This window comes from Strigops habroptila, chromosome 2 (assembly GCF_004027225.2).
Source record: "Strigops habroptila isolate Jane chromosome 2, bStrHab1.2.pri, whole genome shotgun sequence".
In the NCBI taxonomy this organism is placed as follows: domain Eukaryota; kingdom Metazoa; phylum Chordata; class Aves; order Psittaciformes; family Psittacidae; genus Strigops; species Strigops habroptila.
The window spans coordinates 40677061-40691366 of record NC_044278.2 but is presented as its reverse complement, the minus strand read 5'-3'; the positions used below and the strand labels follow the sequence as shown (position 1 = coordinate 40691366).

At 41.5% G+C, this 14306-nt stretch overlaps 1 protein-coding gene across 1 annotated transcript in view; it reads left to right on the top strand.

Moving 5' to 3' along the window:
- The first annotated feature begins 4908 nt into the window (after positions 1 to 4908).
- The window catches only part of IL1RAPL1 (interleukin 1 receptor accessory protein like 1), a 729930-nt gene continuing 720532 nt past the window's right edge, over positions 4909 to 14306 (top strand). Inside the window, exon 1 of the mRNA XM_030476890.1 lies at positions 4909 to 5749. The gene's annotated coding sequence lies outside the window, so the exon portion shown is untranslated. The remainder of the gene's footprint in view (positions 5750 to 14306) is intronic.

The window sequence follows — 14306 nt, the reverse complement described above, 5'->3', positions numbered from 1 at the left end:
TGCTGAAAAGCACTGCCTTTCTAACCCTCTGTTGTTCAGTTCTGGTTGCTGCTGGGCATATGTTGCTGGCCAAGGTGGATTACTCTCCTAACTCAGGTCAATTGTTCTTATGCAATTTTTGTCCAAATAATGCTTATATTTAAAATCTCTAATTTATGATCTTTGTTTGGATAACAGTAGTGCAAGACCTACTGTAACTGCTGTTGAAGTAGTAGGAGCCTTTCTATTGACTTTATAGGAACTGGATGAGATTTATATTGCTGAATATTCTAAAAGTAAACAAATCCTCAAAGGAAAATAATCCCTTATTACTATCTTCTGTTAGGTCTTTGGGAAAAAATAAAATCAGTAACTCTGAAACATGACATACAAATCTTTTTTAATGCATGAATGCACCCCATCTTTTTAGTTTTCCCATTTTGTGATAGTGTACTGTTTAATTAAATAGATGAGGTATATTTTCTAAAAGTAGTTTATGGGTGGATATTATCTTTATTTGAGACACCCTAATGAGAGACTAGCGGAACAGCAAGTAACCATTTTTCTACAAAATTAAAAATGTGCAAGAGATGAGCATTTAATTACCTTGACATTATCCTTTGCTAAATTAGGTTAAAGCAGTAAGTTGCAGGACAACCGAGCTTTTTTTTTTTTTTAATATATGTTTTTTTTAATTTAATTCCATCTTCTTTAAACATTAAGAATCAATGAAATGCATGTTTTGGAGGAATGGCTTTCTGAATGAAAGAATCCTCCCACTCAAGTAGTAACAAGATGTTTAGCTTTTATGTAATGTCACTTTTCATCTATAGGTGTCGTAGTGCTTTGTTCAGGCCACCTACAACTGTTGCCTTCCCGACACAGGAAGGCTTCTCTCAACTGCATAGACAGCAAAGCCCTGGCAGAGCTGTGTATCAAATAGCCTGAGCTGTCTGACATGCTCGGCACCAAGCTGCTGGATTAGTCACACAAAAGTAGTACCACCAAGAAAAGCATAGTAAAACTGTAGCATCTGGGACAACATAGCTCAGCAGTCAGCACAGCACCCTTATACTTATGGAAATGTATATGTAGCTCAAGAAGAGACAAATATAATTGCAGTTAAGACTATAAACAAGAATTGTTGCAATTAAATCTCCTCATTATGAAATGAGTATTATTCCCTGACTAGATATGTACTCTTCAGAGTCAGGCTCCTCTCTAAAGGAAATTGCTTTTGAAATTTTCACAAGATACGGAATTATGGATTATTCTTTTTGAAATATCTGCTTTCTTGAACACTCTTGCCTGGAGTTATTAGAAATCTGTAATATGTAATCTACACTACAAAGCACATAACATAAATAAAATGTAATTATATGTAAGTTAAAAATATAAAAAATACACAAGAATTCAAGGACAATCAGAGAAGTCAACCAGATAGCAGTTTGCAGGTTTTATGCAATTTTTGTTCTCTCTGAAGCAGTCCAGACTACTTAGTCATGACAAAAGTGGACAAAAAGGGAAGCTGTTTTTTAATCAGATAAATGCAATTGTATTTGGAAAAGGGGAAAAGAAAAAATAAGATAGATAAAATGCTGATCTTTTTGCTTTACTGAAACTGTTTAGTAATTAGATTGATACTGCAATTTACGGGATTCAGATGTAGATTTTTACATGAGCAGGGCTTCTATTTGGTGTTTTCAGTGGGGGAGTGAAGGTACATTTCAGAAATTTAGGGGGGTTTTCCTCATATAAAAAAACTGTGCTTGTTTACCATCCTGTTAGATTTTTATCACGTTGTAGTTCTATACGTGCACACTAAGTAAGAGAATGTGTAAGTGCTGGTGTTTTGTATTGCTTAGCCTTTTTCTCCCATTACATTTGTTAAAAATTGGGAAACAAATATACAAATGGAAACACTGTTCAATATCTGAAGTCCACAGGTAGGTAGTGAGAAATCAAGACCCTCTGGACAGACTTGCCAGCAAGGTGAGCACGAGGCCAGAAAGCTTTAAGGGCACCATGCCGCTAAGGGATAGTATTAGATCTTGGATGCTACCCATTTGAGCAAATTGAACTTACTAACCAAAAGCATTCTGCCTGATGTTAACACTCTTCAGAGCCATATACTCTGTCAGCCCTTTCATTTTAAATATGTATTACTTTTAGAAAAGGGAGTTTACTTTGACTACATTGTTTTGCTTTCCTTAATACACATTAAATGGGATAACCCTTTTAAAGTAATTTACTGAAATATAGATGAGGATGTGGTTTGTGCCTCTTCCTTACTTCAAGGGACACGATGCCTCAAGATTATATACATAGAATCATGGAATGGTTAGGACTGGTGCAAGTACAAGCACACTACTCATTGACATTACCCCATGTATTGAATGCCACAGAATTAAAACAATGTTTAGAAAACATAAGATTATGCTTCTCTCTTTGATAAAATATCTTGAAAACACTCAACTCATGATCAGGAAAAAGGAGATTCCCCTTCTATATTATATATGCCATACTTATTAACAGGAGGACAAAGCCAAATAGAGATTCAGTACGTGGCTGAGGAAAAAAAAATATCTAAAATCTCTTTACCTGTGTCTGTACAACTGCATTGCTATTCATAGCAATTCAGTGACTGAGAAATGAGCCGAATCCAGTTTCCTCAACCCAGGAATGAATTTAACCCAAGCACACAGGCGGTTTGTATTCTGCACATGTGAATGGTCTACATCTTTTCCGTGTTATTAGTCTGGTTTCACCATTTTAGCAATTACATTGTATTTTGTTCACATCTTTTGGCTTCCACCCTTTTTTATTTTCCCTTTCTCCTGCCAGACCCTTAATCAGCCTCTCTGGGAACTTACATTGCTCCCATGACCACTGTATACGAACATCTCATAAACACTAATTTTTTACCTTCACTGCACCCTTGTGAATAAGCACAGTGTTAATTCGCATTATAGAGAAAAGGAACAAAAGGACAGAGAGATTACGACTTGCCTATCAGTGGAAGAGAAATCTGTAAAATATCAGGAACTGAAGGCAAGTGCACTGAGTGACTGGCTGACATGTTAACCCCAGGCACCACCTTCCTACTCTGCCCATTGCAGAGCATGAACAGCCTCGAGCACTCATCATTCTGTCCAGGAGCAAAGAAGACTCTTGATACCATTTAATGGAGGTGCCTGTGCTGGGAGTCTGCTATTGCTTCTCAGTGATAAGAAAGCAGTTCTCTCAAAGGATAACAGGGAGAATCAAAGTTGGGAGCCTGTCTCGCTTTCCCTTTCTCCCCCTCTCCCAAACAGCTAGGATGCCTGGGCTTCTAAATCAAGTACCCAAACCAGCTCTCTCAAGTAGATAGTATGAGTCATTTTGCTAACTTAAAATGCCCTGTACTGATCCACAAAGAGAATCCCATAAAGTTTTTCATATGTCTTTTAGCTACCCATGCATATGGATCACTCATCATAGTAGTACCTGAATGCCTGGCTTAACCAGTCACATTAATTTCTGTGTTTTAAAATTTGATTACTGGTTGTTGCATTCATTTCTGGTTTCTTCTATTCCTTTATCCAGCATGAAGAATGCCATTCTTTTTATCATAAGGAGAGGTGGGGTGAGGTGCGAGTGAGCTCCATGAATTCTGCAACAGCTCCCACCTCTCCTGCAACCCACTGACTCTGCATGGCACGTTATCTATCGATAATCCTTTATCATGTTCCGTAATAAAATCACACTTTCCCACGTGCTGCTTTTCTTTTCTCTCTTGTCTTCTCTTGTAAGACGTTGGGGGTTTAACAACTGTAGCAGTTCGGATTCTTCTCTACAGCCCTTCAAGGAAGCCAGGATGGATTTATTGGTAACGGAATGTTGCCTAGTCTCTTTATCCCTGTTTTGGGGAGTACCATTTACACAGACATAAACAGATATGCAACTGTACATGGTACTTCACATTGCTCAGATACTTCCCTCTCCTCCACTCTCGCATCCCATGCAATAGGTTGTAAGAGTATGGAATGCCTCTTGACCCAACTGTCTACCTATGGACAGACAACTCCATATATTTAGTCCCCAAGTGTGTGTCTGCAAGGCTAGTTCTATGGAAGAGGGGGTGTCTACTCCCCTGCACCCTTGTGCAGGAATGTGGTCCAATTTATTGTGGGGAACATCAGAATTTTAGAATTAGGTTTTATGGAACATTTGTTTAGTATTATAAACATCTGCAAATGACTATTTATTTCATGGAGTAATTAACATTCTTAATTAGATGCACCTTGCAGCTGCTGTTAATCTTAATTGGCAATAATGCAGTTACATTTGGCTACATATCTTCAGAAGAGCTACAGAGAAGAAGGGGGAAAAAAAAATCTGAAGGGAAGGAAATAAAACTGTTCCCACACAGTTCAGAGAGTTCGCACAAAGAAGATCCCATGGCAACAGCGAGGCCCACAGTTTGCCTTATAAAAATCCAAGAATAGATAATGTATCATCTCTCCTAAAACAACACTTAGCTTCGGAAACCGGAGGGGAAGGGGGGCGGGGGGGGGGATAAATCAAACCTCATCAGGGAAAGAGAAGCAGGCTGACCCCCGCGCATGTTGCGCACCCGGCGTTCAGCCTCCCGCTCCCTCCCCAGCCCCTGCCTTTGCCCCAGCTCCAGCCGCTGCCCCGGGCGGGCGCGGCCCCAGCGCTGCGGGCCGAGGCGGCGCGGGGAGGCGGGCGGCGGGAGGGAGGGAGGCCCCGTACTGGGGAGTTTCTCCAGGATCTCTTCGAAGGGTCCTCCCCCCCCTCGCTCCCTCCCTCTCCCAAACACCCACCCTCCTCCGCCTCCTTCTCCTCGGCGGGCGCTGCGGTGCGGGCGCGCAGCCCGGCGGCGTCCATCGGGTGGCGGTACCGGCAGCTCCCGCCGGCGGGCGGCCCGGTGGAGGACGCGCCGCGCCGATCGAGCCCGGCTCGTGGAAGCAGGGGAGCCTTGCGTACGCTGCAGTTCCTCTGTCTCTTTCCCTCCCGCTCTGCCTCTGTTCCTTAGGATATTTTGGGTGGATTGTGGTTATCAATCAAGACCTCCTCTTCTTTGCTGATCACTTGTCATTCTCACCGGGGATTAGTATCGTTCGGGGCAAGCGGACAACCGATTTTTTTTCTCTCTTCTTTTCCCTTTGGAGATTTTTTTCCCTCACCACCCCCCCTTCTTTTTTTTTTCCCTGGCACGGCGGTGCGGGTGCTAGGACCCGGCAACCACCCTCCCCCCGCCCCGCCGCCCCCTTCTTCCCATCCGCAGCGCTTTCCCCATAGCCGCCAAGCACCAGAGAAGCCCGCCGGACCGCTGCTCGCTGGATACTTGTGCCTGGCAGAGCCCGGATCCGGCCCGCGGAGGCGGCGGCGGCGGCGGGGCGCCGGGTGCGGAGCTGCCCGCGGGCGGCGCAGGGGCCCCCAGGCCGGCCGCCCCCTCCAACACCCTACCCCCCCCCCCGCCACACCTGGATGGTACCTCCCGCCGGCGCCGCGGGCACTTTCTGAACTAGGGAGGAAGGGGCGACTCGTGGGGGGCGGGGGGCGCCGCCGAAGTCTGTATGGAATTACCTGCGCCCGCGGCGGGGCTCGCGGCGGTGGATGGATGGGCGCCGCGTCCGTGGAACTCGCGGCCAGCTCAGCCCCAGGAGTAAACACGGGGCTTCTCCGGCCGAGTGCGCAGTGTGGTGACCGGCACTCTCCTCGCTGACTGATCGCACCAGAGGGATATTGCGGGAGACTCCTGAGGGTAAGGTAATTTTATCCAGGCAAAAGCCCGGCATTGCTAAACTTGGTGGTGTGGGATTGAAATGATGGGTACTTTCGGGATTGCTGCATTACCCTGATGCGAAGGGCTACAGGCGGTATTGGCAGTTGAGTGGAATAACTGCAGTAGGTCTTCTGGTGAGTGGTTTTTGCGATAAAAATCTCCCTCTCCATCTCTGTTCTTGCACCCTCTGGATTTGGGAATGAGTCTTTCATTTCCCCCCTCCTTTTTTTTTTTTTTTCCTTTTTTTCCTTTTTGCCCTGTTATATTATTTTTTGACTGAAAAGATGATAGTAAAGAAGCTCTCCGTGATGGAATCTATTTAATATGATGATCGGATCCCATCCGCTGGTTAAAACAAGTGTTTCCAACTCTGTACAGCATTCTGCTGCATTTCATAGCTGCAATGGAGGGAATGAAATCCTGCTTTTCAAGTTGTTAAACTTTAAGGTGGCGATCCTTATTGATCGTGGTACAGAGCTCTGGTGCTAAGGGTGTTAAATGCCACTCGTAATTTGGGTTACAACTGTTCTTCTAAATCCTACAAGGCAGTTATGAACTGACGGACGGTAAGGAAAAATCTCATCTTGATCGTAGAGAAATATCGTATATGTCCCTAGCCTGAAAATCTCTCATCCAACTGCTCTGATAAATTTTTTTTTTTTTTCACCCAATAACTTACCTACTGAAACCTCAGACCACGTGTATGGGAGTTGAAGATTTGCAAACAGAGATGCTATCTTTGGTATTTCATACATACATGCATCTGGCTGAGGGACCGTGTGTGAATTAATTCCTGCTAGCTGTGGTGTGAAGCGAGACAGGGAGAAAAAGGAGAGAAAAGATTGTGTTCTTAAGAACAGAAGCGAGCAAGGGAAAAGCTTCAGCCTTTAAAGATTTAAAGGGATCCAAGCAATGCACACTAGTAATCTTTCTCTGCACGATCAATTCTGATAGAGGGAATGGGGGAAGGTTGAGGCAATCGATAGTGATTATGTTGTGCAATGCAACACACTGCAACGCTAAAGTTCTGTAGTGTGTGCGAAAATACATACCCTTATGTACTGCTGGTGGGTTCATGCATAATGGATGGACGAAGATATGCAGATCTATCTGTAGGAAGATGGATGTATTTGTGCAAAGACGGCGATTATGTAACTTGATTACATCAGTGGCATTAGTCGCCGATAGTGGAATAATATGCTCATATAGCGTTATCGATCACTTGGGTTAACTTTGTAGTGCTGCTGGCAGCGGGGCATGGAGACCTGGGCAGAGGAAGAGACATCCTTACTCTTCTCCTGACAAGGGGCTTGCCTCTCGCAGGCAGCCTTTTTCTGCCTCAGCGTGCGCCTAGCGGAGTTTCCCCGGGACAGAGAGCCCAGGCGGTATGAGGCTGCCCAGTTGCTAGTGCAGCCACAACCGGGGACAGGGCTCCCGCGAAGCAGCCCTTGCGAGGAGGCTGCACAATGGTCCCATTGAGCGGGTCCGGTTGCGGGCTCCTTGGCAAGGTCACTCGGCAACCTGGGGCTTCAGTGCATGGCAACAAGCTGAGCGGAGGAGGAACAAACCCAAAATTAAAATCGATCCTCCTCCCCTCCTTGCCGTCGCCTGCCCCCAAATGTGGTGTTCTGCTGACCCGTCTTCCAGTGTTCAAGGCAGAGCTGGTGCTGCTTCACCCCGAGGATATGTAGCACTTAACACAGGTAGCGTTGTCTCTCTCGGTGTGTGCAGTGACTGCGTTGCAGCTTTAGTGGGATGCTGCTTTGGTATTTTACAGTACAGCGTGACTGACTTTAGAGAGAAATATTGTCAGATCTAAGAGCCTAATCTACCTGTTACATTTATGGGTAACCTAAGAGGTGGTCCATTAACATATTTCAAGCGTCTCAGAAGTGAGCAGGTGAAGACCAAAGGTGTGACTGGAGTCTCAGAGGTTTAACTTGGATGGCCTTTTTAGCGAATTATCTACAAACATAGTAGTATCAAGATATACTTTATCTTAATAGCCATTTTAGAATCATAAATCCCTGTTTTTATCTGTTCGGGAGGAGTGGGGGAAGAGTGCTTCTGGAAGACAGCTAAGCTTGCAAAGGCACCGCTGAGGCCCCATCCCTCTGACAGATGCATTTTCTAAAAAATTATAAGCCTGATGAAATCTCAAGTCAGGTGAAATGAGTGATCTTATCATCACTGGCCTGTGTCCTTCCTCACTTCACTCTGAATTCATTCCAGCAAAATTTCACTAAACTGCTTTTCAGTTAAGAAGAGGTTAGGGCATGGGTTTTACATCTCTTGATAAACGTGATCTTCACATACCTACTAGATTTAATGCGCTATCAAGCTCACAGTAATTTTACCATGGAACAAGCCTGAAAAATCATTTTTACCTCTGCTTCCTTGAAAACATCAGTATTTTAAAGTTGATTCACCATTAGTTCATGACTGTTTTCATATTTCTGGAGGATAAGTCCGGGCAAGCACTAATAAATCCTGCTAATGTAGTATAGAGTTTGACATTCGTAGAGTATACTGAATAAATTGGAAAAAAAAGGATGTGAAGTTAACTCTGTTTTCATCCTTCAGGGGTCAGAATAACACTATGGCAACTCCTGTGCATTGCTAAAGCTCTTACAGTTTTCAGAACTGTCCATGGCATACTCTGTTCCACCACACATAATTACAGGCATGCTCTTTTCTTACAGGAGTTCTTGTGACACACAGGCTACATACCTGTGCCACCAATCTTAAAGGAATTGCCTACAGGAAATGTTATAAAACTGGTACTGTAAAAGAGTAGGCATTGACAGTGTGGGAATATATCACATGGTACACGTAAGCTGGCATGCAGCGTGCAAGGGTTTGCAAATTCAGGGTAATAGAGAGCAACCAAGTTTTATTAATAGATTAATTTCATTATAGCTAGCAATACCCACTCAGTAAAAACAGAGAGTTTCAGCTCCAATGCAATATCCATTCAGTTTGCACCAAATATAGCATCTTTGAGAGGAAACTTTCTTTGCTGAAGTAAAACTGTAAATCACTCGGACAAATGAAGAGAAAATGTGAAGAGAAATATTTACATAAAATATTCCCAGGCTCCAAATCTCAGACCACTGAAAGCAGTGAGTTTTGCCACCCACTCCTCGCTAGCACTGGAAAGCCAGCTTTTAAAGAAAACAGCAGTGCATGAAGAATAATCTCAGTGCCTCTCTCTGAAGGAGCAGGCTTCTAACTGTCGTTATCACTGAAGACAGTAGACTTGTTTTGCTGCTGATAGGAAAATTTGAAACATATGGGGCAGATCTTAATGAAGCTTTTCTGCTATTCAGTGATGTTCTTGTAATGTATTCAAGAGTACTTTCTGTGGCTATTATGTTGAACCCATGTACTGGGAAACAAAGCACAAAAAGGATGACTGACTGAGGTTTTCATTTGTATGTTTGCACTTGCAGAGAAGTGTTTGGATATACTTCTGTGTTTCATAACAGCTATGATCTTCAGCGGCTGGGAATCTTCTTATTTTTATAGTACACACTGCATGATAATATATGGCAATTGAAACATCCAAGCTCTGATTAATATGATTAAAAACTAGCAACTTATCTAGTGGTGCTCAAGTTGTAATTATAGCAGCACCATTTGCACAGCTATAGATAAAGTTGTGTCAGCATTTCTATTATAAACCTCTATCATGTTGCCATCCGTTGTGTCAGGGGTCCGTGAAATAAGAATTTACAGTAGAGACCATAATGGCTATTTTGGATTACCGTCATGGCCTGTCAGGTCAGTAATCCATGTGTTTCTTTAAGTCTTTACATGCACATCTACAGCAGCCATTATGTTCTATCAGTTTAAGTGTATGCTTGTTTTATTTTAAAATGTAATTAAACATGAGATCATGTAATTAAACATGATCACCACAGTGACTCAGGAGGATCATTTAATCTACCATTTTTCACGCACTTTTGTATTGTTTTCATATTCTTAGACAAACAAGAAAACCCATTTCAAATGCAGAAATGAATTTTACTTGTGATAGCTTAAAATTAATGCACATTTGGAAGAAAGCTCTTTTGGAGGGGGGGAGGAGAGGGAAGAATGAAGATGAAAGGTTGTGTGGTCTTTTAATATTAATATTCAAGCTTTGCATGTTCCTCTAAGCTAGTCACAATGGAACTCCATCTATTGTAAAAGGGAAAAACCCTGTGTTATTTGCCAAAGCTATGTAAGACCAGAGCAAGGAGATCAGGTAATGCTGATTCTCTGTTTTAGCACTGGATACTCTGTTTTTCTAGGTCTCACTGTACCTGTGCATTATAGGTACTCCTAGATCATTTCATGGTGTTACACAGCACACTATTTATGCCTCAATAACTAGGTCTGAACAAATGAACCAAGGTCATCATTCTTAACTGCTTTCTGTGCTGAGAAATTTCGTGTTTGTAAGAATAGCACATAGACAAACAATAGTCCTTCAGTGGTCATAGCATCAACTGCAGCAATTGCCCACAAAGATTTTTTGATTGTGGATGAAGAAGGAGAAAGGGAGAAAATGAAAACATCTAGATTTTTGCCAATTCAGTAGATATTATTTCCATTTTATTTTTAATTCTGGGCATAGTTTAGGAAATGCTCACTGTAGCTTTTAAAAAGGAACACAGAAACCTAATTTCATGTGTTGAGAAGACCAATACAATCTATACAAATCTATCCAATTAGCAGGCAGGCAAAGGATTGTACTACTTGGCGATTGGTTGGCTAGTGGTGTCAAAGTTTTCTGTTCTCTGGTCCTTCACAGCTGTTCTCAGTGAATAGTGCATTGTAAAAGAGGAAGAAGATGGAGACTAGCAGAATGGGTTAAAAAGGGGGCAGAAAAGCGTATAAATATACAGACATTGGAGATGTAGGTTCTGTCTCTTCAGAGATGGGGTATATTTCTATATCCATTTTGTCTGCTCTTCACTAGTGAGACCCGGATGCTTAATGTTACTGTGGTTCCCAGCTCCCCCTGCTCGAGTGTTTTTGAAAATTCTGAACTCTTCAGTGTGAGGGCCATGTTTTCATGCATGTTTCCAGTCACACACTTGAGACCGTGATCTTTCAGCTGAGGAAACTTGAGGTACTTCTGCATAAAATAATAGATCAGTAGCAGGAACATGAGAAAAATAATGTTACCTGTTGACTACTTCAGAAGAGACAGATATATTACATGAATCAGATTCTCTTCTGACAAAGCACAAACTGAGTGGAATCTCACAATGCTCTTACAAGTAAGTGTACTATGAAATCACAGAAATGTGCATCATTATAATGTATGGGGAAAGGCTTGTGCTGGTGAGGTTATGAGCCTGTTTAACCATCAGTGACTTGGCTGAGTTCCCAGACCAGTTGTCTCAGACTGAGAATTGCTGTGTCTGAATGGTGTAAGGGACCTGCATGTACATTCGTCCCTGCCTATATCCATTTGGCAGTGCATCTTTACTGGATTTGACTCTGAACTCAGTGGATCATATGCCTCAAGGATAATTGCTATATCAAGAAGATACATCGGTGTGATGGAAGACTTGGGATGGAGCCACTATGTCTGCAAAGGGATGTGTTTGGCCAGGATGCTTTTGTGTGGCAGTGATCCCTGGCAACAATTTTAGACCTGTGTCTGTCAGGTTGATGCTCAGTGCGCAGAATTTCAGGATGGCAGCACGGCACATCTGTTACCATATAGCACCTTGGCATTCCTGCATCCTTGACTTTTCTTCAATGCTTTCTGGCTGTCTCCTCCCAAATTAAAGCTTTTTTTTTTTCCCCCCTCCCCCCTTCATTTTAGAATAATGTAACTGGAAATGCATGGTATTTCCTTTTCAGCAAGTTGTGTGCATGATGGATATATGTGTGTTTGTCGTGTATCAATCTATCCATAAGATTTGCGTATTTATTACACAGAGTTTATTTTATTCAGCATCTCCTCTTAGAAAACAGAAAAGGCATGTGAAGTTTCTACTAGATATGTCTTTGGGGGGGTCCCCTAGCTGAAGGTGGTGTGCTTACACCAATGTTAAATCAGGTTCACTGGTTGGCACTGTTTCTGTACATACATATATATGTATATTTAGTTATGTACATGCACAAATGCATATGCCCACTTATGTGTATGCATGCATATGTATTTATTGCCATACGTATGCATTTTCTCACATACATACACAGGAAGACTGAGAGCAAGCCGTAAAGAGGAAGTACTCTCATTATTTCTTATACTAAGTGTAGGAAACGTAACACCATTCAAACATGCGATGAGATGGTAGCTGGCTTTGAGGGTAGATTTACTATTAATATACTTTTTTAAATTATCTGTAAACACAGTTTATTTGAAGACAACACAGATTTATTTTGGAATGCTAATACTTTGAAAGGACTATCAAAGATACCAGCCAGGGCTATATGGTATCATCCATAAGTTTAGAAGTATACATGGTAACACTCTGGAAGGTACAATCTGAATATTTACTGTATACCTCTCCAACAGAACAACAGGTACTCTTGAAAATCCTTAGTCTAATATTATAGAAAAGCTCAGAGTGTTTACTCAGTTCATAGCGGAAGGAAGCTATATATATTAAAAAAAGAATGCAAAACTTTGTTTAGTATTTCTGTGTAATACTTGCCTTACCAACTGATGACTCTCATATTCAGTATGAATAATGTGTCTGCCTTTGGTCACTTCCTATCCAGAAACCTATTAAGGAAGGAAGAAAGGAACAGAGAATGACAGCAAAAAGAAAAAACTTCACATAAAAAGATCACCATCTGAAGAAAGATATGAAGGTTTTGTGTTACTCAGAAAAGAGAGGAAGATAGGATATGGAGAACAGGGGAATACTGAAGGCTGTTGAAAGATACTTTGAGTTCTCTTATATATTTTCCTGATGACCAATAAGATTTAATTGTGACTAATCTAAAATGAGTAAAGGAGAGCACTCTAACATACTTCATTCAAATGCTTTGTCTCTTACTGGCAAGGATACAGTGAAGAAAAAGGTCTAGTAGAATAGAATAACTTAAGTAAGTCCATGAATAAAAACATCATTTTAGAATTTTACATTGTAATAGCTAGATAACAAGATTATCAGCATGTGTAACAGTGAGATTGGAAAGCTATCACCTTGTGTACCCCAAGGACCACCCGCTAACTTCCAGTTACAGTGTAATCAGTGGATGTGTATGTCTGTGATTTCTAGCGTAAAAGGATGCTTCTTCCAAAGGCTGGCTACTGGCTACTCTTGGAAGTCTACTGTCTGACTGTATGGACTCTGTGTTCCTGTGACTTTAGTTCTTCACTACCTGTTCCATTTCCAAACCTGGCAACTGCAGTACTGCTTAATAAAGACTTTATTAGCACTGTCTGGGCAACCGAATTTGGCTGTTTAAGTCCTCATTACTAAAGTCCTCATCCAAAACTCACTGAAGGAAATGGGAGGATGCCCTTGGTAGGTTTTGGATCAGTCTTTAGCCTTATCATCTAATTTCCTCATTTTTGTTAGTTTCTATGAAAAAAAGCTCATGCTGCTTCTTATCTTAAATAGGTTAACATTGATTAGAAAAATAAAATCCTGTAAACTTTTGTAAAATTCAGTAAAGCTTCACTTTGTTATTGACAGCATAGTCATCTTATCAATTTCCGTCATTAAAAGATACACAACCCTCATATTTTCTTTCTTCATAGAAAGAAATGTCTAGATTTTTAAATGCTTGTTAGGCTGTCTCTGGTACTTTCAATTGCAATGATGGGAAACTTATTAAGCCCTTTAAAAATAATTACTAAAAATATATGCAGTGTTGGTGTACATTCTCAGCTAGTTATTTCTAAAAATTGGGCAGGTTAACGGAATTATAGATATATTTTAATGTTTAGTTTGTTTAACATATCCCCCATCCTATTGCCTCTTCAGTCCTTTATAATGTATATTCTATTAAAGGGCAATCACATGGCTCAGTGGACAGGCACTGTACTTCTATTTATGGCTGCTCACTTACAAGAGACCTTCCTTAATTAGTGTTTTCTCTGGATTGTGTCCATTTGTAGTAGCACTTAATGCTTAATTCTACCATATTAGCTTATGTAATGTATGTCTCTTATTTCTTCAGCATCCTAAAATTAGTTTTGTAGGTCTGGAGCAAAGATAGAAATAATTAGGGTAGGTGGCAAAGGAAGATGGGTTTCTACAAAGGCTCACAAAACCGCAGACCCTTTCTGTCATTACTGTAAGGAGAGGTGCTTCCAGGGCAACTGAGAGCCAGATGCTAGCTCTAATAAGGTATCACTATAACGTTTCCCCTTTCTGAATGTTCCTGATAGAAACAAAGAAACAAGTCCTTAGTAATGGATTTTGAACACTTCAGCATAAGACCAAAAGTAAAATTCCAGATGAATGACATTTAATTCCAGTTACTGCTTTGCCATACTACTTTTCCAGGACTGCTGATATTTAATAAAATTGATTTGAAGGTATTGGACCTCCAACGTCTAAAATCAGTCTGT